Here is a 26,637-nt window from a genome sequence, read left to right on the forward strand (position 1 = left end):
AGGGGCCATCAGGTAGTGATTGACCTAACAAGGGACAGGGAGGGAAGAGACCAGCATAACTAAGATTGTGTGCAACTGGCTGGGAAGTTTGGAAGACAATTGGAAAGTGGCCAAAGTTACAGGAAATGTGTGCCTTTTGTGCCAGGCTAGGAGTGGCTGAATCCTAAGGGAAGGGGATGCATTTGGCAGGGGTTCTGGGAATAAGGAGGAGGTATTGGAAGGAACACCTTGTGGGGGCGGAAGGGCTCCAGCGATAAGAGCTGGCTAGGAAACAGGAATTAAAGGATGGTGCTTAGGATGACTCTGCAATTCTGGGCTTCTATAAAGAACAAGCTGTTCTTGAGAGGATTTTCACCTCCTTCATCTAAATATGTCTAATTAAACCATATTTCTTAAAGACACTACAGCCTCTATGGCATCTTGATTCACAAAGGAAACATGACGCTGGAACCCCCCTGAAATCTCATGCACCGCTTGCCAGAGATTGGGTGTGGTGTGCAACCTTCTTAACAATATTAAACAATATAAATACAAACTCAAGAGGATTTTTTTCATGGCTGTGTGCATACATGCTTAAATCTCTGCCTACTTCCCACTTTTCAACTCAAGCAATCCTTGCCAAGCTCCTTTCTCTCCTCCCCCTTGCTGTTTCTACACTCCAGGTTACCACCTCCTGAGACTATTTTTCACCTAAAACACTGTGTTACAAGGGTAGTTTGCCCCTGAGTCAAAGCAATAAACCAGGAGTGCGCAGACCTCCAATAACTGCAGCAGCTCTCAAAGATTTCAGGCAGCAGTTGGCCTCCTCCTCTGCTTTCCAAGAACATTTAAAACAAGACGTTTAAGAACGAGCAAAAGGTGCTTGAGGGATCTGATCATTACAAACTCTGAGATGAACTGACTCAATCCACACCTCTCCAATGAATGGGTGGATGAGAATGGGCGGAGGAGCAACTTCCCTATGAAGAAAGGTTACTATGATTTGGGCGTTTTGGTTCAGAGAGATGGTGCTTAAGAAATGTAAAACACTGAGCAGAATGTGGAGAAAGTAGACAGAAGAAAGTATTTTTCTCCTTCGCTCCTATGCAACACTAGAACTTGGGGACATCCAATGAAACTGAATGGTGGGAAAGTCAGGAAAGATAAAAGAAAATCCTTCTCCACACAGCACATAGCTAAACATTGGAACTCTCTTCTACAGGGGGCACCGATGGCTACCAGAAGAAGAAGAAGAAGACTTTGGATTTGATATCCTGCTTTATCACTACCCGAAGGAGTCTCGAAGCGGCTAACATTCTCCTTTCCCTTCCTCCACCACCACAAACACTCTGTGAGGTGAGTGGGGCTGAGAGACTTCAGAGAAGTGTGACCAGCCCAAGGTCACCCAGCAGCTGCATGTGGAGGAGCGGGGAAGCGAACCCGGTTCACCAGATTACAAGTCCACCGCTCTTAACCACTACACCACACTGGCTCTCTAATTCAAATGGCTTTAAAAGAGGACCAGAACAAACTCTGGAGGATAAGTGTACTATCCACTTTGCCCCCACAGTCTCAGGAAGCATGCTGCTGAAAAGTTGCTGAAAACTGTAGGAAGGGAGAATGCTGTTGCACTCAGGTCCTGCTTCCCAAGGGCGCCTAGTTGGCTACTTTGAGGGCAATGGACTAGATGGGCCACTGGCCTGATCCAGCAGGCTATTTGAATATTCTGATGCAGAACTCAGTCATTTAAAATTACCCAAATACATTAAAATGCATTTTTAGGTAGGAAATTTATTTAGAAAAACATATTTCCAGAGAGAGAATACATTTATAGATACTTATTTAAATCTGTATATAAATGCAGTTTTTCACAGGATAATGCAGAAAGACTGGAGATAGTCTGATTCCTTCATTTCTAGGATGAACCAGGGACTTGCACACACAAGTCAGTCTCTCCTACCTCTGAGATGCAACCCCAGAAGCGATGGCAGTCTCTTTGAATGGTGTTGTTCTGCATAGACAGTTTGGACTAATTATTTTCTTTAGCTAAATTTTATTTTTGTGCCTCGTACTCATCCTCCGGGAACACTGCATTCGAAAGCGAGCTCTTGTTGCCATTAATAATGAATGTGTATTGTCCATTTATTTAAAATCCATAACCCCTTTCACAGATACTTCCCCAAGGCAGTGCTGTTTTCTATTTAAAGAAGAGAGATTCATCCATTCGACTCAAATGCCATTTTCTCAATAGAACTCCCCAACTCAGTTGGGGTGTGGGGGTGGCGGTTTGTTGTTACTTATTTCTTAAATTATTAAATTATTAGGAGAAATTGTCCATACAAGTAGCAAAAGTGGAAATAAAAGGCAAAAGGGAATTGGGAAACAATGGGCAGGAGAGGAGTATTATGGAACCAGTTTCATCTTTCAAGCGTGGGTGGTGTAGGGTTTTAATATGCTTGAAGGAGGGGAAGTCACCCTCTGCAGGATTTTACCCTCTGCTGGTTGTGGATGGCATGGTGAGGTGACAGCCAAGTCCATCTGAATGTAGTCGTACCTTGGAAGTTGAACAGAATCCGTTCCGGAAGTCTGTTAGACTTCCAAAACGTTTGGAAACCAAAGCACAGCTTCTGATTGGCTGCAGGAAGCTTCTGCAGCCAATCGGAAGCTGCAGAAGCCCCATCAGACATTTGGGATCCAAAGAACGTTCTCAAATTGGAACAGTCACTTCCGGGTTTGCAGTGTTCGGGAGCCAGAACATTCGACTTGCAAGGAGTTCGGGATCGAAGGTATGACAGTATATCAAATTTGGCTAGGGACTTAGGTCTCAACAGAATCCAGTGCACAGCCTTACTACATACAGATGGGATCAAGGACCCCACCTTTTGCCTTTCTCTGATCCAGCAAAACCATCTTAAAAAGGTAGAAGGTAAAGGTAAAGGACCCCTGACAGTTAAGTCCAGTCGCAGATGACTCTGGGGTTGCGGCTCTCATCTCACTTTACAGGCCAAGGGAGATGGTGTTTGTCCTCAGACAGTTTTTCCAGGTCATGTGGCCAGCATGACTAAGCTGTTTCTGGTGCAATGGAACACCAAAACCAGAGCAGCGCACGGAAACGCTGTTCACCTTCCCACTGGAGGGGTACCTATTTATCTACTTGCACTTTTTGGCATGCTTTCGAACTGCTAGGTTGACATCTTACAGGTACACAAGTTCAGATATTGGAGCGAACATCGATTAGGATGGGGCCTTGGAGGACATCTAGTTCAACTCATTGCTCCATGCAGGTTCTGCAATGCAGGATGCAACTACAGCATCCCTAACAGGTGGATGTCCAGCCTCTCCTTAAAAGCCTGTAATGAAGGAAACATCACACCTCTTGAGACATTCTGCTCCAGCACAGAGCAATGAAGTTCTGAGCATTCTCCACCACCACCACATGTGGAGGTTGGAAGTGGGGACAGGAAGGTAATACTGATTCTCCATCTCCATGCATTCATTGAGCATCTGCTTAGAGCTCATGCTTCCCCTTCCCCCCCTTGACCTTGCAGTAACATTCTCATGTACATGTCTTTCCAGGAGCCTTGGCTCGCATCTCAGTTGCAAATGGCACTTCCCACTGAAATCAATGGGACCAAACAGTCATGGATTAAGTTCTTTTGATTTCAATGGGAAAATGTGCAATTTAGAGAGTAATCCAACTCCCCTTATGTTGGGCTGGGTGATGGTGGATTGAACGGGGGCATTCTGAATGTGGGGAGGGGGCAGTTCTGAATGTTGTGCAATGGCATCAGGTCCAATCCAGGCGCAATCAGGTTCAATAGTCCTGTTCTCCCAATTCCTATCATAGCTGCTGTGAGTGGATCATAATCATAGAGCTGGAGGGGATCCTGAGGATCATCTAGTCCAACCCCACTCCTATGCAGGAATATGCAGCTGTTCCTACAGGAATCAAACATGCAACCTTGGCATTATCAGCACCACACTCTAACTAACTGAACTATTGAGTAGCCATGCTGCAAATGCATCTTTAGCCCCATCACTCTGTAAAGCCCTGCCAGCGAGAGAGGGTGGTTGGATCGTGCCCTAACTCAGTCTGGATTAAACCATTTACATGCAAGAGTGAATGTACACATTTTGCATTGGAGACAGGAACTGTATATATTATTGGCATTCATAGTCACAAGGTTTTCACAAATTTGTGAGCACATCCCATCAATAAATGTTTATGCACAAGGACAATTGAAATGAATGATTATGCATTAGCACAAATGAAATGAATGATGCGCATGCTTGTGCATATTGTATTCATCTCAATGGGAGGTTACTTTCAATGAGAATAATGGACCAAGTGTTGTAAATCAGAAACTATGTATCTACTAGGGGTTGTCACCCCTGTAGGGACGCGGGTGGTGCTGTGGTCTAAACCACTGAGCCTCTTGGGCTTGTTGATCAGAAGGTCGGCGGTTCGAATCCCTGCAACGGGGTGAACTCCCGTTGCTCTGTCTCAGCTCCTGCCATCCTAGCAGTTCGAAAGCACACCAATGCAAGTAGATAAATAGGTACCGTTGCAGCGGGAGGGTAAATAGCATTCTCATGCGCTCTGGTTTCCACCACAGTGTTCCATTGCACCAGAAGCAGTTTAGTTATGCTGGCCACATGACCAGGAAAGCTTTCTGTGGACAAACGCCAGCTCACTCAGCCTCAAAGCGAGACGAGCACTGCAACCCCATAGTCGCCTTTGACTGGACTTAACTGTCCAGGGGTCCTTTACCTTAATTTTTCCCTGTCACCCCTGCTCACTCTGTTCACCAATCCTATCTACCTTTCTCCAACTGCCTTTCTCCTACAATTGTCCGAAACCTCCTCTCTTTGCAGCTCACCCACTTGCCAATTCCTCCACAGCTCATCCCAAATCCTTTGTCCCTACCTAACTCCCTCCCTCCCTCCAAGCCCCACCCCCTTTGAAAGGAGGGAAAGGCACTTCATTTCATGTTGTGTGAAGAATCTCCCCCCCCCCCCATTAAACTTCACTGCACATGAACTGCAGGGCGGACAATACCTTGCATTTTTAGGAAGATATATATTCTTCACCTCTCTTCCCTTCATCTTTCAGTACGTTTTTGTGCTTTTGACAAGCACCAGGAAGACCTGTCTGCGGAAACTTTCTCAATCTCTCCTTGAAACTGCAACAGCAACAAAAAAACGGGCAAGAGCAAAATAAGGCTTGACATTAAGTCCAGCCACAGTGTACATCAACAAGGACCATCTCGAGGGAAGGATTGCAGCTGAAATGAAGAAGGCATTTGCAATTTGCAAATCCAATTGGAATATTGGTTTCCATTAACAGATATTCAAATTGGATTTGCATCCTTTGAGGCCTTCGCTTCCCATTTGTCATTGCTTAATTTGCCTAAATTCGATATGCCTCAGCTGAATTTGTCTACCTTGATCGAAAAGAAAGTGTTGCAAGGCCAATTAAGATTAGTAAATTCTTTATATTAAAAAGTAATGTAGATTCTTGCACCATATGCAGTACATAACACTAACTAATAGGAAGTTGCATGGATACAGTCATGCAGTTTAATAATGCATGCATGCATGTATCCACTAGGGCTGTGTGACAGATTTGGCAGAAGTCCAAAGAGAATTGGGCTGATTTGGGGCAATCCAGGCTTTGCCCAAGTTGGATGAAGATAGCCTGCCATGGATTGGCCTGGGTCAGGTCAAGCCGTCCGGGAAAATCCAGGGCTGTTGGCGGAAGGGTGCTGGGTGAGAAGGAGAGGCAGGCATCCTGCAAACAAAGGGAGACTCAGAAGGGGGAGTAAAGCCCTGACCCCAAAATTGATTTGGGACCAGATCCAGGTTAGATGTCTACCAGGTTAGCCTGGGTTAGGTAAAGGCTGATCGGGAGCCCCACTTTGTGTGTCAGCAGACTGTGCACAACCATATTATCCACCCATCCACCTCCCCATCCATTCATTATTGGGCCTCTGCTTTAAAACGTCCAAAGACGGAGAGTCCACCACCACCCATTTCACTGTCGAACAGCGCTTAGCATTAGAAAGTCCTTCCTAATATTTAAAATGGAATCTCCATTCTTGTAACTTGAGACAAAACTACAAAAATGCCATTTTGAAAGAGGAGAAACACACACTAAAGTGCAAATGAATCTTCATGGGGTTGTGTGTATACTGTGTGTGTGTGTGTGTGTGTCTATCTATACACACACACACACCACCTTAAAATTATGTGGAAACGTGGAGAACTGAAGATTGGAAAAATGAGAAGGAGAGAAAGAGAAAGTGACAGCTTTCCCCATCCCTAGTACATGATAGCTCAGTGCAACTCTCGTGGTCTGAGACAGTTCACCTCTGAAGGCCAGATGGTGAGGCTGAACAATGATGATCGCAGCAGGTCATCACCTTCACCCCCTGCTTGTGAGGTCATCCAGAAGAAGTTGCCCGACATTCAAAGTTTCTATGCTGACAGAGCCATGAACTGGACCGTGTAGCTGTCCTGACTTGGAGGCCTTAGCACTGGGCAGCTCTTTGGGAGATTAGGGGTGCCTTTCTGTGTCATGTTCAGTAGCTCAAATGATTTGAAATTACCAAAATGCCAGAGGGGAATCTCTTCCAAATGCTCAAAGAACTGTAAAGAGCCCTGCAGCTCACAAAGCTTGTTTCACTGCCCATTTTATTAGCAGTCTGTTCAGTGCCTGCTATTTTCTCCTGTATCAGCTCTTTTGTGCTTCCAAATGTTCTCTCTCTCTCTCCCCCCACCAACTCTCATTTCAAAAGTCATCACAGCCTCTTAACCTTCGAGCTGCTTGCTACAGGATATTGCACTCCTAACATATAGGGTCACCCATATATAGTTTGTTTACAAGGTTATAATAGTATTATGGATGGGGTACATCTTGCCAGGGGTGGGGTGTGAGGAGCAAAGTCCTGAGACATTAGGCAGCACTAATGATTCATTTCTTAAACAAAAAGGAAACGAAAGGAAAGGAAGAAAAGGTATCTGCAGGGAGTGGTGATGCAGAAATTGTGTAATGCACACGATTGGTGAGGCCAGTGCCATGTAGGCAAGAATATGGGATAACCCCAAAACTCATAAGAAACAGTTTAGGAAGAACCTAACACTGACTGTTAAGAGTGAAAAACAACCCCAGAGGGTTCTGTACATACAGTAGTGGATAAAAAAAATTGGGATGAGTAAGTGTTTCTGTGTACTGTGGTTGGATGAGAGATGGTGGAGCAGTGATATGGCAGAAGCTAGTTAAGGAGAGGGTGAAATAAGATTATGTATTTTTTCCTATACAGTTTGCATTCTAATGGAACGATCTCACAGACTCTCTGCACTCTGCCCTGGAATGAATTGCTGAATAAAGTCTGAACCAGCTTCCTCAACCTTGGCCCTCCAGATGTTTTCGGCCTACAACTCCCATGATCCCTAGCTAGCAGGACCAGTGGTCAGGGATGATGGTAATTGTAGTCTCAAACATTTGGAGGGCTGAGGTTTAGGAAGCCTGGTCTGGACAATAGGAGCTTAGTGCGAACGTCCCTATTAAACAAAGTGAGTTTGCACGTTTTGGATTGAGGCTGGTTCCTTGTCAGAGCTGTTTGGAGAATTGCTTTAGTTTGTTCGTGTGTTTGTGCATTTTGCTGTGTGCTCTGCTAGACCACATGGTGTGAGGTGGGAGACGCATACTGCTGAGAGGAAGTAAGGCTGAAGGAGAAAGTGAGTTGGGGGTGGAGTTGGAAGCCACCAGTTCTACATAGCTGCTCTCCTGCTAAGTTTCAGCACTCTTAACAAATGACAGCTCCCAAAATATTCTGGAGGAAGCCATGGCTGTTTGAGGTTGCATCATATTGCTTTAAAAGGAGGGTGTGAGTGTGGCCCAGCTTGTGGACCACTGGTGATGTACAGACCAGTTTGGGAATCTCCGACTTAAATAATCTGTGGAAATTGTACTCCTGGTACCACACCCAACAGAATGTTCCAGGGCAGTGATGTGACAATGGATATGTTATGCTATTGGCCCTCAGTACTGTGGAAGCTGGATTTAGAAGAGGCAGAGGAACCAGAGACCAAATTGCAAACATGCGCTGGATTATGGAGAAAGCTAGAGAGTTCCAGAAAGACATCTACTTCTGCTTCATTGACTATGCAAAAGCCTTTGACTGTGTCGACCACAGCAAACTATGGCAAGTTATTAAAAAAATGGGAGTGCCTGATCACTGTCGGTTTGCAAGCCCCCTCCACAGAGGCTGGCCCCTCTCACTGTCCTCGGAGCTTGCATACCGGTAGCCTCCTCTGGCTGACATCCAGACAGACCAGGGAGATTTTGATAGGTGACATTTTCCCAAGCGTGGGTAAAATGCACAACCCCCTCCTCCTGCTTCCGCAGGGGAAAGAAAAGTAGTCAGAAAGCTATTTACATGATGTTTATTTCTGACATTACAGCACTAAAGAAAAACACGTCCTTTCAGTTCAGTTCTTCCAGCACGTCTGACAAACTTCCTGAGCATGCGCAGTCGGAAGGTTTCAAATTACACTCTTCACAAAGACTTATCCAGCCTGTGAACTTCCTGGGAAATTCTTCTTTCCCACAGATAGGCACATCATGTGATGTCAACAATCTGGCTGTCTGCAGCGGTGATGTTTCCATATACTGACAATCACCTCATCTGTCTCCTGAGAAATCTCTATGTGGGACAATTAGCTACAGTTAGAACTGGATATGGAAAAACTGATTGGTTCAAAATTGGGAAAGGAGTACGACAAGGCTGTATATTGTCTCCCTGCTTATTTAACTTATATGCAGAATTCATCATGCGAAAGGCTAGGCTGGATGAATCCCTAGCCGGAATTAAGATTGCTGGAAGAAATATCAACAACCTCAGATATGCAGATGACACAACCTTGATGGCATAAAGTGAGGAGGAATTAAAAAACCTTTTATTGAGGGTGAAAGAGGAGAGCGCAAAATATGGTCTGAAGCTCAACATCAAAAAAACGAAGATCATGGCCACTGGTCCCATCACCTCCTGGCAAATAGAAGGGGAAGAAATGGAGGCAGTGAGAGATTTTACTTTCTTGGGCTCCATGATCACTGTAGATGGTGACAGCAGCCACGAAATTAAAAGACCCCTGCTTCTTGGGAGAAAAGCAATGACAAATCTAGACAGCATTTTAAAAAGTAGAGACATCACCTTGCCAACAAAGGTCCGTATAGTAAAAGCTATGGTTTTCCCAGCAGTGTTTTATGGAAGTGAGAGCTGGACCATAAAGAAGGCTGATCGCCGAAGAATTGATGCTTTTGAATTATGGTGCTGGAGGAGACTCTTGAGAGTCCCACGGACTGCAAGAAGATGCATCCATTCTTAAGGAAATCAGCCCTGAGTGCTCACTGGAAGGACAGATCGTGAAGCTGAGGCTCAAGTACTCTGGCCACCTCATGAGAAGAGAAGACTCCCTGGAAAAGACCCCGATGTTGGGAAAGATGGAGGGCACAAGGAGAAGGGGACGACAGAGGATGAGATGGTTGGACAGTGTTCTTGAAGCTACCAGCATGAGTTTGACCAAACTGCGGGAGGCAGTGGAAGACAGGAGTGCCTGGCTCTGGTCCATGGGGTCACGAAGAGTCGGACACGACTAAACGACTAAACAACAACAACAACTGTGGAATTTGCTCCTCTCTGCCATACAGGAAGCAACAACCATCAGTTTCCCATCATCAAATACATATCTTCTTGCCCAGGCTTTCCCTGGCCCAAAATATTAGTCTTTGTTTTAATTCCCTGTTTTTATTTGTGCTTATATGCTTTTATTCAACTGCTTTGCTGGTTTTATGTTATATTTGTGATTTAGTTATTTTTAGTTCTGTTTTTTATGTTGGGTGTCACACACACACACACATATTAAGCAGCTTATATTTGCTTTTAAGTAAATAAATGATACAGTGGGACTCTTAAGGCTTAAAAGTGGAGGCGAAGGAAATGCAGTGGATGGGACAGCAGCTGTCAGAATTTGGGATGGATGCCTTTTGGAATATCTTTCACCTTTCCTCATTTCTTTCTTGCTCCTCTGAAATGTCATCTGGAGTCGCTCGAAATGGATCACAGTTCATGGTAATTGTTATTATCTGCAGTGCAATTTACATTATTATTTGTCATTGTGTTATCCGTGTAACCTTTCATTGAATCTCCTCATTTATCATTGTGGAACGCAAGTGTGATTTATGACCGTGTATCATTTTCACGATTGTATCATTCTTTATTACATGTATCACAATTCATGAGTTTCTTTAAAGAGTTCTTCCAAGTCAAGGCCAGCATCAGCCATTGTCTGGCTACTGAACTTGAAAACTCAAATGATGTTTATGCCTCTGGTCCTGTCCAAAATGGTTGGAGCATGGCAAAGCAAACTACTGAAGTCATTTATTTACATTAAAGTTCCTTGGGTACATTGTTTTGTTTTGTTTTTTTAACTTATCAAATGTGTGGCATTCTTCGTATGCTGGGGGAAGAGGGAAACTTTGGCACACACAAGGTTGTCTAACAGCCCATATTTCCATGCTTTACTTTGCTGCATATTCTGTGACTTCAAATCTCTGCATGCGTTCTCCCACTAAAGCAGGCATAGGCAAACTTGGCCCTCCAGATGTTTTGGGACTACAGCTCCCATCACCCCTAGCTAACAGGACCAGTGGTCAGGGATGATGGGAGTTGTAGTCCCAAAACATCTGGAGGACCGAATTTGCCTATGCCTGCACTAAAGAGTACTTGCCTCAAACTTAGATTTTGGCATCCAGGAATTCTCCTTCCATACCTATTTTTTTCCCTTGCTACCAACCTGGAGTGTGTCTGGGAACTCTGAGAAAACCTCATGCTTGTCTGCCTGGGGAACAGGGGTGTGCATGTTTGTGTAGAAACTAGCTGCCTGTAAGGATTATTTCAGCTTTTGTTACTGAAGGCTCAGAGCCAGTGTGACTAGTAGGAAGGGGAGAGAAAGCTTGATGGTGCTAAGCAGCAACAGCTGGGGAACATGCCTCCAAAACCTTCTGGGCAAGAGATGCAGATGGTGATGGAGTCAAGTGCTATGTGGATGCCTGGGTCTTGCCTTACTAGGAGTGCCCAGAATGGAGTCAGCCAGGCAGCAACCACATAACTGCACAACACAGGCTGCAGACAACTATTGCTTCCACTGCCGCCCTGTATATTCCACCAGCAAAGATGAGGTGGCTTCCTCTTGCTCTCGGATATTCCTCACTGTTGGTGGAGGAGTCATCGCTTTACCCACAGGGATGAAGTCCAAATTCTTGGATTCCAACTCCTACCAGATCCAGCCAGCATGACCAATGACCAGGGATGCTGGGAGTTGTAGTCCACAGAAATCTGGTGGGCTGCAGATTCCACACCCCTACCCTACCACTTCCTAACCCATCACACAACTGCTGTTGGTATTGCCATAAACACCTGATGCTTTGATTCCTCAAGCTAAGTTCTTTAGCAAGGTTGATACAAAACACTGAGAAATACACCCACAGCGCTTGTGTATGGTGTGCTTGAAAGTGCCTCCATCTCGGAGTCTCTTTGCGGGTGGAATCCATATATCAGGGAGAAAGAACTTTTGTACAGATTGAGTTTCAGTGTGGCTACAAGGAAGGCCCCAGTCTCATTTGCCCAACCCAACTGCAAAATAAGCCCCATAAAGAACATCTATTTTATGTAACCCAACTTCTTAAACCGTCTAGTCCTTGTGAAACATGACTTTAATGCTGATGAAGACAAACAGCTCGCAGGGTGAGGTGGTGGAGAGATGCACTTTCCCCAGTGTTGCCTGATGAGGTCCCTTTTGACTCCTTGAAGGATGGATCTGCAAAGTGCGCTTTCGTTCTTAGAGGTCTCGTGAAAACAAAGCCCAGGGTGTCCTCATTGCTCTTCCTTTTCTGTGGTTTTAAATCCTCCGGATTAAAGTATTTTTCAAGAAATAACATGTGGCGTGTTCAGGTTTTGCTCAGCCTCTAACAACACTGGGAAAATGCAAGAGGTAATGTAGCTTCCTGCATCTGGAATGAGCAGCTGCTAATTATTATTCCAAAATGTCAGACGCCATGCAAGACAGACATTTAATATGGCAGTGGGAGGAAACTGATCAGTCTCTTGTCTGTGTGTCTGAAGGCAGCATCGCCCCTCAGTCTAGCATCTGTACATTATACAGGAGCAACAAAATCCCATTGGGGAGAGAGGGTTCCTTCTATTACATGAATATGATGATTTATTTTTTTTAGGTGCTGAAGTCTCAGCTGGTACAAACCAGTTTAATCTTAGTAGTGCTGTATTGATTAACTCCAGAAAAGGATGCTGGCTTGCTTTGCCAGGACCGTTCATTAACTGATTAAAAATCAGAGTCAGGAGGAAGGAAATAAAAGGATTGGCGGAAGAATACTGCTGAATGAATTGCTGTAATGTTGGTTTTACAAAAATGTCGGAAGGGGCACAAAAATGAAAGTGCTAACTTTTGGCTCTGTTTATCCCCAAACCAGTCCTACCACTGGGCAAAGTAAGGTGACTGCCTCAGGTGGTAGATTTTTTTTTGAGGGTGGTAGCAGCCCATTCCCATTCCTGCTAAGTCTTTCCTGGGCTGCTACCCCTGAGTCCTATGGACATACCTATATTCCTGAATAGGGAAGGGCAAATCTGTGAATTTTGATTTCTCTGAGTTTCACATTTTCCCAATCTAGTTCAGTTTTCCACATTTCCACATCAGTTTGCACCTGTTATTGTTGTTGATGTTCATAGTGCATTTGGCACTTTGGTGTGAATTTCTCCTCGTTTGTCTATTCAACTTTGCAAAGCAATGCTGCTGATTTCATTGTCGATAAGAATTACTATTTGCTATTTCTGTTATTATTTTGCAGCTGTTATTGAAAGGTAAGCAGGGTTAGAAATTGTTGCCTTGTGCATTGCTCACTTGCTTGTAAAGGTCCATAGTAGTAAAGAAGGATGTTAGCTTATGATGCAACACTTGAAAAGATGTCACCACACAATCACTTCAATTAACTCACCAGTAGGACTAAAAAGCACATAGGTAATTGGATCAATGAGGCAAACGCTTTTGCTTTGGAGCTGTTGCAGTGCATCCAGAGATCAGAAGCAAAGTGGGTTGCTGACATTTTGTGGCACAGTTAGTATACAGAATGTGAACAGATCCTGAACATGCGTGAAGATCCCTTGACTGCCATCAATGCTAGTACCTTTGGTTGCACTGTTAAGTGAAGTGTCACAATATTGTAATCTCACACCGGAACAGAATTTGCTGTTGTCATCATCACCACTGTCATTGCAGTGAGCCAGCATGGTGTAGTGGTTAAGAGCAGTGAACCCTTAATCTGGTGAACTGGGTTCGCTTCCCCGCTTCTCCACATGCAGCTGCTGGGTGACCTTGGGCTAGTCACACTTCTCTGAAGTCTCTCAGCCTCACTCACCTCACAGTGTTTGTTGTGGGGGAGGAAGGGAAAGGAGATTGTTAGCCACTTTGAGACTCCTTAAGGGGAGTGAAAGGCGGGGTATCAAGTCCAAACTTCTCCTCCTCCTCCTCCTCTTCTTCTTCTATAGATCATGCCTGGCCAACATGGCATCCTCTAAATTTTGTGGGACTCCAACTCCCATCAGCTCCAGTCAGGATGACCAATAGCCAGGGATGATGGGAGTTGTAGTCCAGCAGCATATGGAGGGCACAACATTGACTAGTACTGCTATAGCTAATATAGCTCAGGAGGTTGTGGACTCTCCTTCCTTGGAGGTTTTTAAGCAGAGGTTGGATGGCCATCTGTCATGGATGCTTTAGCTGAGATTCCTACATTGCTGGGGGTTGCACCAGTTGATCCTTGGGATCCCTTCCATCTCTACAATTCTATATCATTATTTATTATTTCTGTTTTTATTTCATAACATTGATAGAGTGCTTGATTGTAAAAACAAAAAACAACAACCACTTGAAGTATTTTACAAAAGGTAAAATAGTAAAATCAAGAAAAATCCACAACCCTACTTTAAAACATGCAACACTCAAAACAGATTAAAATAACCTTGACTTTCTAAGTATCTGGCTAGGCTTGTCTGAAGAAGAATGTTTTTGGCAGGTGCCAAGAGGAGTACAGTGGAGGCACCTGCTTGATCTCAATAGGCAGGTAGTTGTTAGTTATACTAATAGATATAATTATTCATTCAGTCACTATAATATTAGGATATGTATTTATCTTCAGAATTGCAGGCTGCTTTTGCACTCCAGAGGATGCTCCAAGATTCTTACATCATGGCAGTTAAAATGCAAAGGTAAAGTAATGTAAATGTATTATTAACAATTGATAGTGTAATCCTATGGATCTTCATTAGATGTTGAAATGGAATAAGGACTAAACTTGTGGCTCCATTTAATGCTTTTATAAGAGTTGACTGACTACAGTGGTACCTCGGGTTACAAAAACAAAAACAAAAACAAAAAACAGTTTGTAATTACATGACTGGGTATTATATTCTATTGTCAAACTCTGGGGGGGAAGCTTTTACAAGTCAAATTGTGAAACTGGCTGCTGCTGAGGTTTAGAGCAAAATGCACTTAGCAGCCTTGTCCTCTGACAAACAGGTAAATGTACCTAGGGAAAATAATGAACACCTGTCATATCCAAGTCAATGAATGCATTGGTTCTTTAAGGAAGAAAAAAACTATGCAACACACTTATATTTGCTCAAGCCTTTCCACGTGGTTTTTCCTTTACCTGAAGGAGATTTTAAACAAGCCGACACCCATCCACAGCCTGAAGTTGTAAACAGGGGTTTGGGTAGGATTTTGGCTGTGTACACATCACACATTTGAAGCACATGATTTCCCCCAAAGAATCCTGGGAGCTGTAGTTTGTGAAAGGTGCTGGGCATTGTACCTCAATGAGCAAAAGGGCAGCCTTTGAGAAGGAGAGGAGACGCTGCCGCTGCTGGGGCTTCTTAAGAGACGAAGCATGGAGGAGCACCAGCAAGCAAGGAGGACAGAAGCTGCTGCAGCGGCGGTGAAGGCAGCGAGCTGAGCAGTGAGGTTGGAAAGGCCAGCAGTAGGCATCATGGCTTAGGGAGCAAAATACGCTCCACAAAAAAACTGCTCCTGGTGCCACAGGCCCCCTTGCCCCAGCCACGTGACACCACTGATGGAGCTTTGCTTTGCTTTGTTTGTTTTAATGGGGCAAGCAGATTTCTATAAAATTTCTTAGCCGTCAACATTTCTGCACCAGCTGCTTAAAAAAAAAATTAGTTCTCACAAATGGACACACTGATTTTCATGGCTAATTGCTCCTTTTATTTACCTTGGGCTGGGGACATTAGCAGAACCCTTAAAATAAAAGGACGGGGAGTCTTTCAGCAGGCATGCATATCAAACACACACTTTCTTCACTGAGGTTTCTGCAAATGGGCCCGGAGAGAAATCACTTGTTTTGTCTCGCCTGCACACTCTCTAGTTAGCAAGTTCGATCAATCAAAAGGCAAACAAATGAGAAGCAGGGGAGGGAGACCCTTTCTGCAGAGATGAAAATTTAATCGTCTCATTTCTACCGATGCCGATAAATGCAAAACAGCTACAGAAATCTCCTTCTGCAAAGGGTTTGTTTTAATTTTGTGGCTGGGGAATGGGGGGCATCTACACTTTGCACAAGGGACGCGGGTGGCGCTGTGCGGTAAAGCCTCAGTGCCTAGGGCTTGCCGACCGAAAGGTCGGCGGTTCGAATCCCCGTGGCGGGGTGCACTCCCGCTGTTCGGTCCCAGCGCCTGCCAACCTAGCAGTTCGAAAGCACCCCTGGGTGCAAGTAGATAAATAGGGACCGCTTACTAGCGGGAAGGTAAACGGCATTTCCGTGTGCGGCTCTGGCTCGCCAGAGCAGCGATGTCACGCTGGCCACGTTACCCGGAAGTGTCTCCGGACAGCACTGGCCCTTGGCCTCTTTGAGTGAGATGGGCGCACAACCCCTAGAGTCTGTCAAGACTGGTCCATACGGGCAGGGGTCTCTTTACACTTTGCACAAAGAGCACATGAACATCAGAAGGTCCCTGCCAGATCAAGCCAATGGCCCATCTTATTCTTCATCATGTTCCTACAGTGGCCAACCAGATGCTCCAATGAAAAGCCCAAAACCAAGACTGGGGTGCAAGATGGCTTTACTTACATTATTCTGTTCTTAACAGCTGCTGATAGATCCATCTCAGGATTATTATTTTTCAGCCAGAACTCACCAGCTCTCGGCACCTCTCAGGTGGGCACCATTGCCATTACAAGAGAACAAGGAAGGCATTCATGATGAGTTCCAGCACCACTTTTTCTAGAAAAATAGCACTGCCCATCACCCATAAATTTGTCACAATTCAAAAAGCCATTTCATGCTACTATTCACCCCATACCTTCCAGCATTGGATGCCATATCACAATTACCGTTTCTATGCATTCCAGTCATCTGCAGAAATCTAGCAGATTCTCTTCCAGGAGAAAGAGAGGGGGGGGGGGAAATGTCCTTGTCTGCAGAGTATAATTAATTTCATCCAAGTGATTTTTTATCTATTGTATTCCACAGGATCTGCCCTGTACGTATTTGTGGATATTATTATTTTTAATGCTACATTGTTTTGCTGAAAAGTAATATTGTTCTCTTCAACTCGGTTACAAATTACAAGCCTTCAGGGGGATTAGTCAAGAGCGTTCCATAATAAAACCTAAAAAGAATTTGGTTGGGGGGGGGGAGAGAAAGGGAGAGGATCAGCTGGTGATTAATCACTTTCTGCTTTCAAACACGGTCTCTCTCTCTCTCTCTCTTCCCCCCTTTGCTTTCTCTCCTGCCCACTTCTCATGCACACACTTCTGCCTCCTGAGACAAAGCTTCTGTTTATCAGGAGCTTGGCAATAACAATGTACATTGTGGAGGGGGGAACGGCGAGATAAAGCAGAGCCTCTTTATTAAACCGCTGCAGGCAAAGCAAATCACCCAAAGGACAGAAATTGCCAGCGAGGCCGCCGCCCGCTTTGTTCTGCAGTGCCAAGCCAGGACCCAGCCTCCCGTGCTCAAATGATAATTAAAAACAACAAAAGTACCTCTCGGCATATCTTTATTTTTTGACTTTCAATTTAATGTTTGCCTTTTAAAAACTGGAAGAAAGCAGGTGTTCCGGGACAATTTTAAGTCCTTACATGGGAATGCGTCACGCGTGTCCTGACGGGTTATGAAGGGAACAGGAAGCTGAGCTAGATGGGACTCTAGGAACACAGGAAGCTGATTTCTACAGAGTTAGACCAGTGGTCCATCTATCTCAGGTTCCTCAACCTCGGCCCTCCAGATGTTTTGAGGCTACAGTTCCCATCATCCCTGACCACTGGTCCTGCTAGCTAGGGATCATGGAGTTGTAGGCCAAAAACATCTGGAGGGCCAAGGTTGAGGAAGCTTGATCTACCTTAATCCTGTCTACACTGATTGGCAGAGGCACTCCAGGGTTCCAGACAGCATTCTCTCCCAGCCCTATCTGGAGATATTGGGGAGGAGAAACTGGGACCTTCTGCAAGCAAAGCAGATGCTCCCCAGAAGCCCATCCTTTCCTTCTTTGGCCTGAACCAACAGGGATACAGAAACGCCCCCCCCCCCCCTCCATCTCTCATAACACTAGAATTTGTTGACATCTAATGAATCTGAATGTTAAAAGAATGTTGGGAGATTCGGGGCTGATAAAAGTGCATAGCTAAACTGTGGAACTTGTTGAGAATTCCATTCCACCTTCAGGGACAGACGTCTGGAATTGTTGCATGTCACATGTCTGGTTACATTCCAGCACAGTATGCTGGGAACTTCCATTTGTGTATTGCTTTCTGTTTTGCTTTGGACACGAAGGAGATCAGACATGTTTCCTTTTGTCCTGATCTACACTGAATAAACCTGCTTGTAAATATGCTCACACAGCCTCTCATGCCACTTCTGCTTGCACAGGGTTTCCTCTGCTGAATAGCGTGCTCAGTCTTCTAAAGCCTGGGCCGCAGATTTATGCTGCACCAAGGACTGGAGTTTGCCTGGCATACCGGCCGGTGGGCTGGAACCAGCTGGAGGCCTGCCAGTTGCCCCGAAAAGTTTCCCCCCCTCCATCTCTCATAACACTAAAACTTGTTGACATCTAATGAATCTGAATGTTGGAAGAATGTTGGGAGATTCGGGGCTGATAAAAGTACATAGCTAAACTGTGGAACTGGCTCCCAGAAGTGATGGCAGTGATGCCCACCAACCTAAATGGCTTTAAAAGAGGGTTAGAGAAGTAAATGGAGGAAGGGGTTATCAGTGGCTCTTGGCTGTGATGGCTATGCTTGGCCTCTAAAGCTGGAGGCAGAAATGCTTCTGAATGCCAGTTGCTGGAAAACCACAGGAGGGAAGTGTTGGAATACATCCCTGGGGGTCGGCGCAGTCCCCGGGATGAGACAAACCTCTCTGGGCATCTTCCTGGTGTTGCACAGCTCCAGGACATCCATAAATCTGTTGGGATACTGCCAGGGAGACAAAGTCCATCATGACTCCACGTCGTCTCTGGACGTCCATCGATCTCCCATAGACACGCAGTATCAGCAATTAGTGACACGAGCTCCAGAAATAGCTTGCCACATTCCAGAGCTGATGCACGCTCTATCAGCAGATAATGCACAGCGAAAGATGCACTCAGGAGAGCATTATTTACAAGTTTATTCAGCGTTGATCAGAACAAAGAAAACATGACTGCCTGCTTCAGTGTCTCCGGCACAGAGAGAGAAACGAAAGCAAAGGCACAACAGAAACATCCTGTGAACAGGAAATACGCAGGCTGTGACACAAACATCCTGCTCCCTTTTAAGGTGGAACGGAAATATCCTAACAAAATCAACAGTTCTGGGATGCTCCAGCGACACATAGCAGATGCCTATGTGCAAGCACACTCAGCAGAGATCAGCAGAAACCAAGTGGAGAATTGTGTGCTCATTCTAAGCTTTTATACAGCAATATTTACAGGACAAAGTGATCATGGCGTCCTCTCACTCCAGCTCCGAGAGAGAACAGAAAGTGAAAAGTACAAAAATACAGTAGAGCGGAAGAGATAAGGCTAGCTTCCGTTCTCAGGCTTTTCAGCCTAGGAAAGTAAACATGGACATGTGATGTAGGAATCACACATCCAGCAATGGAGGAGTGAAATGCTCTTGTGCATGAATCCTGCTTGTGGGTGTCCTACAGGCATCTATTTGGCCACTGTGAGAACAGGATGTTGGATGAGAATGGACCATTGGTTTGACCCAGCAGCAGTGGCAGGCCCTGGGGTTGTTGTGATGTTTGGAAGCTCCACCTGAAGCACTCAGGAGTCAAGCTAGCACTTTATTTCAGTTGCATTCTTGCATCATTATAAAGCAGTCTTCTCACATCTGGGATTCAGCAAACACAGGTGGGATTACATACAATGGAGAAGACAGTGGAGGAGTCAATCATGCCTCTTTATACTATAGACCAATTAAGCAACGCCCCATGTCTCATGATGCTGACTCATCACATGATGCTGAATCAACATTTCCACTTAGCACAGAATGTTAACTCCTTGATACCCACAACACTCCAACAGGAATCTCAAATTTCAGTGACACCCTGTGCAATGCCAAAATCCAGGCACCCTGCCTCTTGCCTTCAATTCAACATCATAGTTGCAGAACCCACTGGAGTACTTCCAAGGCTCTGCGCCCAGTGTGACCGAACTGCCTCAGCCAGCAAGCTGTTATGTTCTTAATGCATGTTAAGAGCGTGTTATGTTCTTAATGCATCTGATGATGGACTTCCTGGTCTTTTTATCTGCCCAGATTTGCAAAGATTGGGGCAAGTTATTAATATCTGTATAGGCCAGAATATAACATTAACTGGACAAAACATTAACTGAACAAATTCAGGAACAAGTGGGGTCTAGGATTTCTGCCCACACTAGTGGAACTACACTAACTGCTTTGCAACTAAAACTTGGTGCATCACCATTGCTTCTCTAGGTAAATCTAACCACCCCAGTGCACAATTGTAGCACAAGCTAGGGATCCATTGTCTCAGATTTGGGCCTGGTTTGGAGCACGCTTGCCAAAAGGAATGGTCACTGCTGTTGAATTTGATACAATAGATCCCAGCTGGGGCAATTGCTTCAATTTTAAAGCAGCCTTCAACCTTTCCAAAGCATCTGTGCATAAACCGTGAGCAAGCTTCTGGCTCCTGCTTCATCTCTATTGCAGTAATCGGCCGCATTCGCTGCTTCACTACCAGCGTCTGAGAGGGAAGGGTGCTTCCTCATTGTTATCAAATTGCTACAGGTTCTCTCTGCACACTCCAGCAAGCACACTTCATTTGTTATACATGCATTTTTATCTCGCCTTGGCCGGAGGCTCTCCCTTTCTCTCGGTTCCAGATGCCAGAGCCCTATGTTAAAGTTTGCTGGGAGACGGCAGTGGTGTCAAGTGAGATGTGTTGCTGGCTGCCTGCCTTACAGAAGCCAAGGTAGATAAATTCCTTTAATATCTACATAGCCTTCTGTGATGATTTAGCCAGAATGTTATGATGAAACCCTTCTTCAGAAAGAATGGAAGTATTATACACAATGCATTGGGTTTTGTGGGTGATCTCAGCAACATAGCCTCAGTGGACCTATGGAACACCCTCTCACTTGGACCTCATCACCACCAGCAGCAGCCAGAAGGAGAGGCCACATGAGTAAGCTGAGAGTAGCAGTTGCTGCCCCTTCTCTTCATTAACACTGCAGTCTCTTTGTTCAGCTTCTGTACCCTTCTAAGATGCAAAGGGTGAGTGAACAGTAAGGTAAGTTAAGTTAAGTTAAGTTAAGGTATGGTAAGGTAAGGTACCCCTGCCAGTTAAGTCCAGTCATGAATGACTCTGGGGTTGTGGCACTCATCTTGCTTTACAGGCCAAGGGAGCGGGCGTTTGTCTGCAGACAGTTTTTCCGGGTCAGTTTTTCAAGCATGACTAAGCCGATTCTGGCGCAACGGAACGCTGAAACCAGAGCAGTGCATGGAAACGCTGTTTACCTTCCCACTGGAGCGGTACCTATTTATCTACTTGCATTTTTGGCGTGCTTTCAAACTGCTGGGTTGGCAGGAGCTAGGACCAAGCAATGGGAGCTCACCCCGTCGTAGGGATTTGAACCGCTGACCTTCTGATCAGCAAGCCCAAGAGGCTCAAGAGGTTTTAACCACAGCACCACCCGCATCCCTAGTGAATGGTAGTATAACACAATACCTGATGCTGAGGAATGACCTTGGCAGAGGCATATTGCCTGCAGGTTGCATAAGAAGGGCTACTGTCTGGACTCCATTGTTCTGGCCCCACCAATCCTAATGGGGACCTGCTGCCACATAGAGAGAGAAAGAGAAAGAGAGAGGGAGAGGGAGGGAGAGTGTAACATGTTGTTTTTGTTGCTGTTGTGCTAAAGTGGGCACATAAAGTCCCTAGATATCAAATAGATATCTCTGGAAATCATAGGTGTAGAATCTATGAGTCTATGATTATTGCATCTTCTAGTCAGTGGCTCAGTCAGTAGAGTGTGAGACTCTTAATCCCAGTGTCATGGGTTCAAGCTCCACATTGGACAGAAGATTCCTGCATTGCAAAGGGTTGGACTAGATGACCCTTGTGGTCCCTTCCAGCTCTATAATTCTATGAATCAGAGTGCAAAATGAATACAGTTGCAGAATTAAGCAATCTCTTCTTAAGCCCACCGTAGGGGGCAGAGAGAGAGAGAGAGAGAGAGAGAGAGAGAGAGAGAGAGAGAGAATGAGATGCTGTCAGAATGCCTCAAACTTTCCCTCTCGTTAGCTGGAAAGGAAAGAATCAGAGGGATTAGATTGGCCTTAGCATTCGACTGGCATTTCCAAAAGGTGAAATTGTATTTGCTGGTTTTATCTTTGGTTCGTCTGATAAAGGTTTTTCCCCCTCCTGAATCCCTTCTGGAAAGGAGTGTGTAACAGAGAAAACATAAGCACCACACAAGACATTCCTGGTTATTTGACAGCTGAGACTTTCGCCCAGAATGCTAGGCAGAAAGAAGCATGCTATAATAATAATAATAATAATAATAATAATAATAATAATAATAATTTATTTGTACCCCGCCCATCTGGCTGGGTTTCCCCAGACACTCTGGGGGGCTTCCAACAGAGATTAAAAATACATTAAAATACATTTAATACAAAGATTAAAAATACATTAAACCAAGAACCAAGAAAAAATGTAAGGCAGGGTGGTTGCTGGGGACAAGGCCTGACAGTGTTCAGTTAGCCAATACCTTAAGCTCATTACAGAGGAGGCAAGCACCCCTCTAAAGCTGATGTAAATGTATTGAGAACCTTAAAGAGAGCTCAAAATGTCCTGTTATGACTAGCATACCTTCCTTCTATCCATATAAGGGGAAACAGCAGCATATTGTTATCCTGGTCAGCACAACAGTAGCCAACTGCAGAAGAATGGGAGACTAGGTATTAAGGTCTCCTGTCACCAGTGAATATATAGCTGGATTCTGTCCTGGGGAGCCTACATTTTGTGAATCAGTCTTTGAAATCCCTCCTGATACTCCTGTATTCACAACAGGCAGCTGGTGAGGGACACAGAATAGCCTGCACTCATATGCACATAGCATTACACCAACACACCCTTGAATAAGACTCAAGAAACTGTGACGGAAAAGTTATATTCAAATATAAAAACAAAGAGCATCTGCAAACACCCAAACAAACAAAACTGGCTGAATAAAATTATAGTCCAGACAAGGAAGTTCCCTAAGGTGGGACAGATTGGGTCCATTTCCACTCCTGGGCATGTTTACAGGTACCAGTTATGGTCCTGCAGCAAAGGTTTGAAAGGCATTCTTCCTCCTTGCCAGGAGAACATTTCAGTACATAACGGTTTTTACTCAGAGATGGAAAGAAGATGTAGTACCAACCAAGGAAGAGTGGCTAATTAAATGAAAGGATTATGCTGAAATGGCAAGGTTAATGGGTGTAGTTAAAAAAAACACCAAGAAGATTTTATTATTATTATTATTATTATTATTAAAGATTGGTGAACATTTGTGAAATAGTTGAAAAATTCATGCATGCAAATAAGCTCATTAGCAGGGTTAACATAAAACAAGAAGTTAAAGATATTAATAAGAGAAATGAGTTAAAGATGGAGTGATGTGGAAAATGCATATGAAAATTTAAACTAAAAAGGAACCGCAAAAGTGGGGAGGGATGTCAAATACAGTCGTACCTTGGAAGTTGAACGGAATCCATTCCGTCTGTTCGACTTCCAAAATGTTTGGAAACCAAAGCGTGACTTCTGATTTGGTTTTGGAAGCCATGGAAGCCCCGTCGGACGTTCGGCTTTCAAAAGAACGTTAAAAAACCAGAACACTCACTTTCAGGTTTTGATCGTTTGGGAGCCGATTTGTTCGGGAGCCAAGGCATTCGAGATCCAAGGTACGACTGTATATGTGCATTAGAAATGTATGTTATTTGTGTTTTTGTAATTTCTATGTTTGTAATTTTTTGAAAAACTGAATAATAATAATATATTTTTTTTTTAGAAAGGAGAGAGAACCTTTAAGTATATGAACCTGTCAAGTCCACTGTTGCTTGGCTGAGTCAACGTTCACCCCAGTGCACCTGAGAAGTTTGAAGGGCGCCCTGAAGGACCCAAGACCAAGACAATGTAGGGTGACAAAGAGTTCCCTTGACCCAATAATACCCCCAAATCACCCCACCAAATCTTAACTCTTTCTTTCCTGACTGGGCTGAAAGCCAACTAATCTAATTTTAAAATTGCAAGTCCAAGAACAGGACTCCTAGCAGTTTGGAGTAGATGAAAAAGAGGAGTTACCAAGGGTGATCAGGAGTTTTGCACCAAAATCCTATTCAGCCCCCTAACCGGCAACCAGCAAACCCCATACTGCAGAGGGAGGGCACTGCAAAGAGAATACTGGAGTGTTTGGGGGCGGAACCTCCTTATAAAGCCTCATTCTGATTGGCCTGGTGGCCCACCTGACCCTCCTCCAACTTCTGCCCATCACAAAACTATTTTGAATCTTCTTCCTATGGGAGTTGGGTTGTGGCAGATTTGCCCCCTCCCGTGGCATTCTCCCTAAACGGTAAAGTAAAGTACCCCTGGATGGTTAAGTAAATGTGTTTCACATTTCTTCTTTATGACTGCTGTTGTAATAAATAATCCTTCGGAAAAGTTATTGCATTACATTCTTCGTTAAGTTATCTTTACATTGATATATAATTTTATGGTATAACTCAGTGCTTTTTTCTAAAAAAAATGTAGGGGTACTCTCATTTTGACTCAAGAAAATCACCCCCGAGAAGGAAATAGATACAGTTCAAATTGGGAAAAATAAATACAGTGGTACCTCAGTTTTCAAAAGCTTAGTTCTTGAACTATTTGGAACCTGAACACTTCAAACCCAGAAATGAGTGTTCCGGGTTTTGGAACATTTTTCGGAAGCCGAATGCGCTCTGTTCTGAGTATAACTTCTGTTTTGAGTGCCACACTTTGATTTTCCTAGTGAGGGAAGGTGGGCTGAGCACCAAGCGAGCAGGCACCTGCCACCCTCCAGCACTGGGTCCCTCCGCTGCCACCACAACAGCAGCCACCCCCTCCTCCAACTCTGGCAGCCCTGATGCTGAGTGAGGGAAGGCTGGGCTGGGGCAGCAAGTGAGCAGCCAAGGGATGTCGCCACCACCAACACACCCCCCCGCTCTGGCTGCTTCACTGGGCAGCATTGCTGCTTGCACGGGAACAGGAGCTGGATCGGGGCTGCTCAGCTGGGGATGTGCAGGCTCCATGCACTTTCCATTGAGGGGTTCGTGGCTGCACTCCCCTCAAGGGAGAAGTTTAAAGGAGCCCCCATCTCTGCATCAGAGCCCCTGCAACCCCATGAAGGCAGCCAGAGACTGAACAGTTGCTTGGGTTGGGGAAGGTGGAGGCAGCCCAGAAACTGCATCTGAGAGCCTCTGCACCACCAGAAGGCAGCCAGTCGCTCCTCAGCTGAGCTGCCCGATCCTGCTCCTACTTGTGTGCAAGCAGGAGTGGAGGCAAGGCTCTCTCAGCGTGAAGCCTCCACTCCACTTCTGAGGGATCCCCGCCTCCACATGAGCCCTCCTCTCTTCCTCCTCCTCCTCCTCCACCCCCACCCCCAGCACGGAAGCTACGGCCCTGCTGGCACGACAGCACCCATGCCCACAGAGAGGGCGTGCCATAGGTTCACCACCACTGCTCTACTGTCTCAAAAAATATATACCACTGTATATTTAAAACTGATCTTTGCCATGTGCTGAAAGTACAATGTTGTATTTGTATTACCTTTCCACTTTGCCTTTCAAAACCAGCATTAATGCATTTTCTGGGCTAACTTTGTCTTACAGGCCAAAGTTCAGAGAACAACAGTTTACAGGAGATGCATAATCAGGCATCTGAGCCAGAAAGAGGTTCTCTGGTTTAATTTTTATAGTCTGCTCTCTTGAACATTATTTTATGCAACAGAACAATAAGGGTGGGCGTAAAAAGTACTTACTGTCCTTTCTTCTTCAGCTCATATTTTAAATCTGGCCTTGAGAGATTATACATGCCATCTTCTGAAACACTCCTTTGTTGGCAGCAAGGACACTGAAGAGAAACCATTCATTCAGCAGTTCCCCTCCTACCTCAACAGTTCACCAGGATAAGTGGGGAACCAGTAATAGAGTTGAAAATTCACGGCAATCAAAATGTTCGCCATCATTTCAGAAATCCAATTCAGTGCTCTGAATCACAAACAAGCAAATCAGAGGTTCCTACCCATACCTGTGGTGTGTGTATGTCTGCTTGTATGTCTCTGTATCTCTCTCTCTGTGTCTCTCTCTGTAGCTCTAACCGATGCAAGTGGAAGCTCCAGTTTGTCTGCAAGAAGATCAAACCTCTCCATTCTGAAGGAAATCAGCCCTGAGTGCTCACTGGAAGGACAGATCCTGAAGCTGAGGCTCCAATACTATCGCCACCTCATGAGAAGAGAAGACTCCCTGGAAGAGACCCTGATGTTGGGAAAGATGGAGGGCAGAAGGAGAAGGGGACGACAGAGCACGAGATGGTTGGACAGTGTTCTTGAAGCTACCAGCATGAGTTTGACCAAACTGCAGGAGGCAGTGGAAGACAGGAGTGCCTGGCGTGCTCTGGTCCATGGGGTCACGAAGAGTCGGACACGACTAAACGACTAAACAACAACAACTAGAGAAACTATACTGGCCCTTCCTTGTTGTCCTTTCACTAGCAGGTGAAGACTTTCTTATTCCAATAGGATGCGAGGAACTGACTACTTTTAATGAGAGGGTGGGTGCCATGCTATTTTTGTTGTGATTGTATGTTTTTCATAGTTTATATATATATACACACACAGGCAGGTCCCACTTTAGAAACACAACGTGCTCCCTGGAAATTGTTTGCTAGGCGTGTGTTCGCATAACAAGTTCACAATTTCCACTGTTTCCCATAGAAACATTTCTAATGCACGATTTATTCTCTCTGTTTCCCGACTTATCCCCATGGTTTCTTCCTGAAACACC

Source organism: Podarcis tiliguerta (genome assembly GCF_965153285.1).
Source record: "Podarcis tiliguerta genome assembly, chromosome: 9".
Taxonomy (NCBI): Eukaryota; Metazoa; Chordata; class Lepidosauria; order Squamata; family Lacertidae; genus Podarcis; species Podarcis tiliguerta.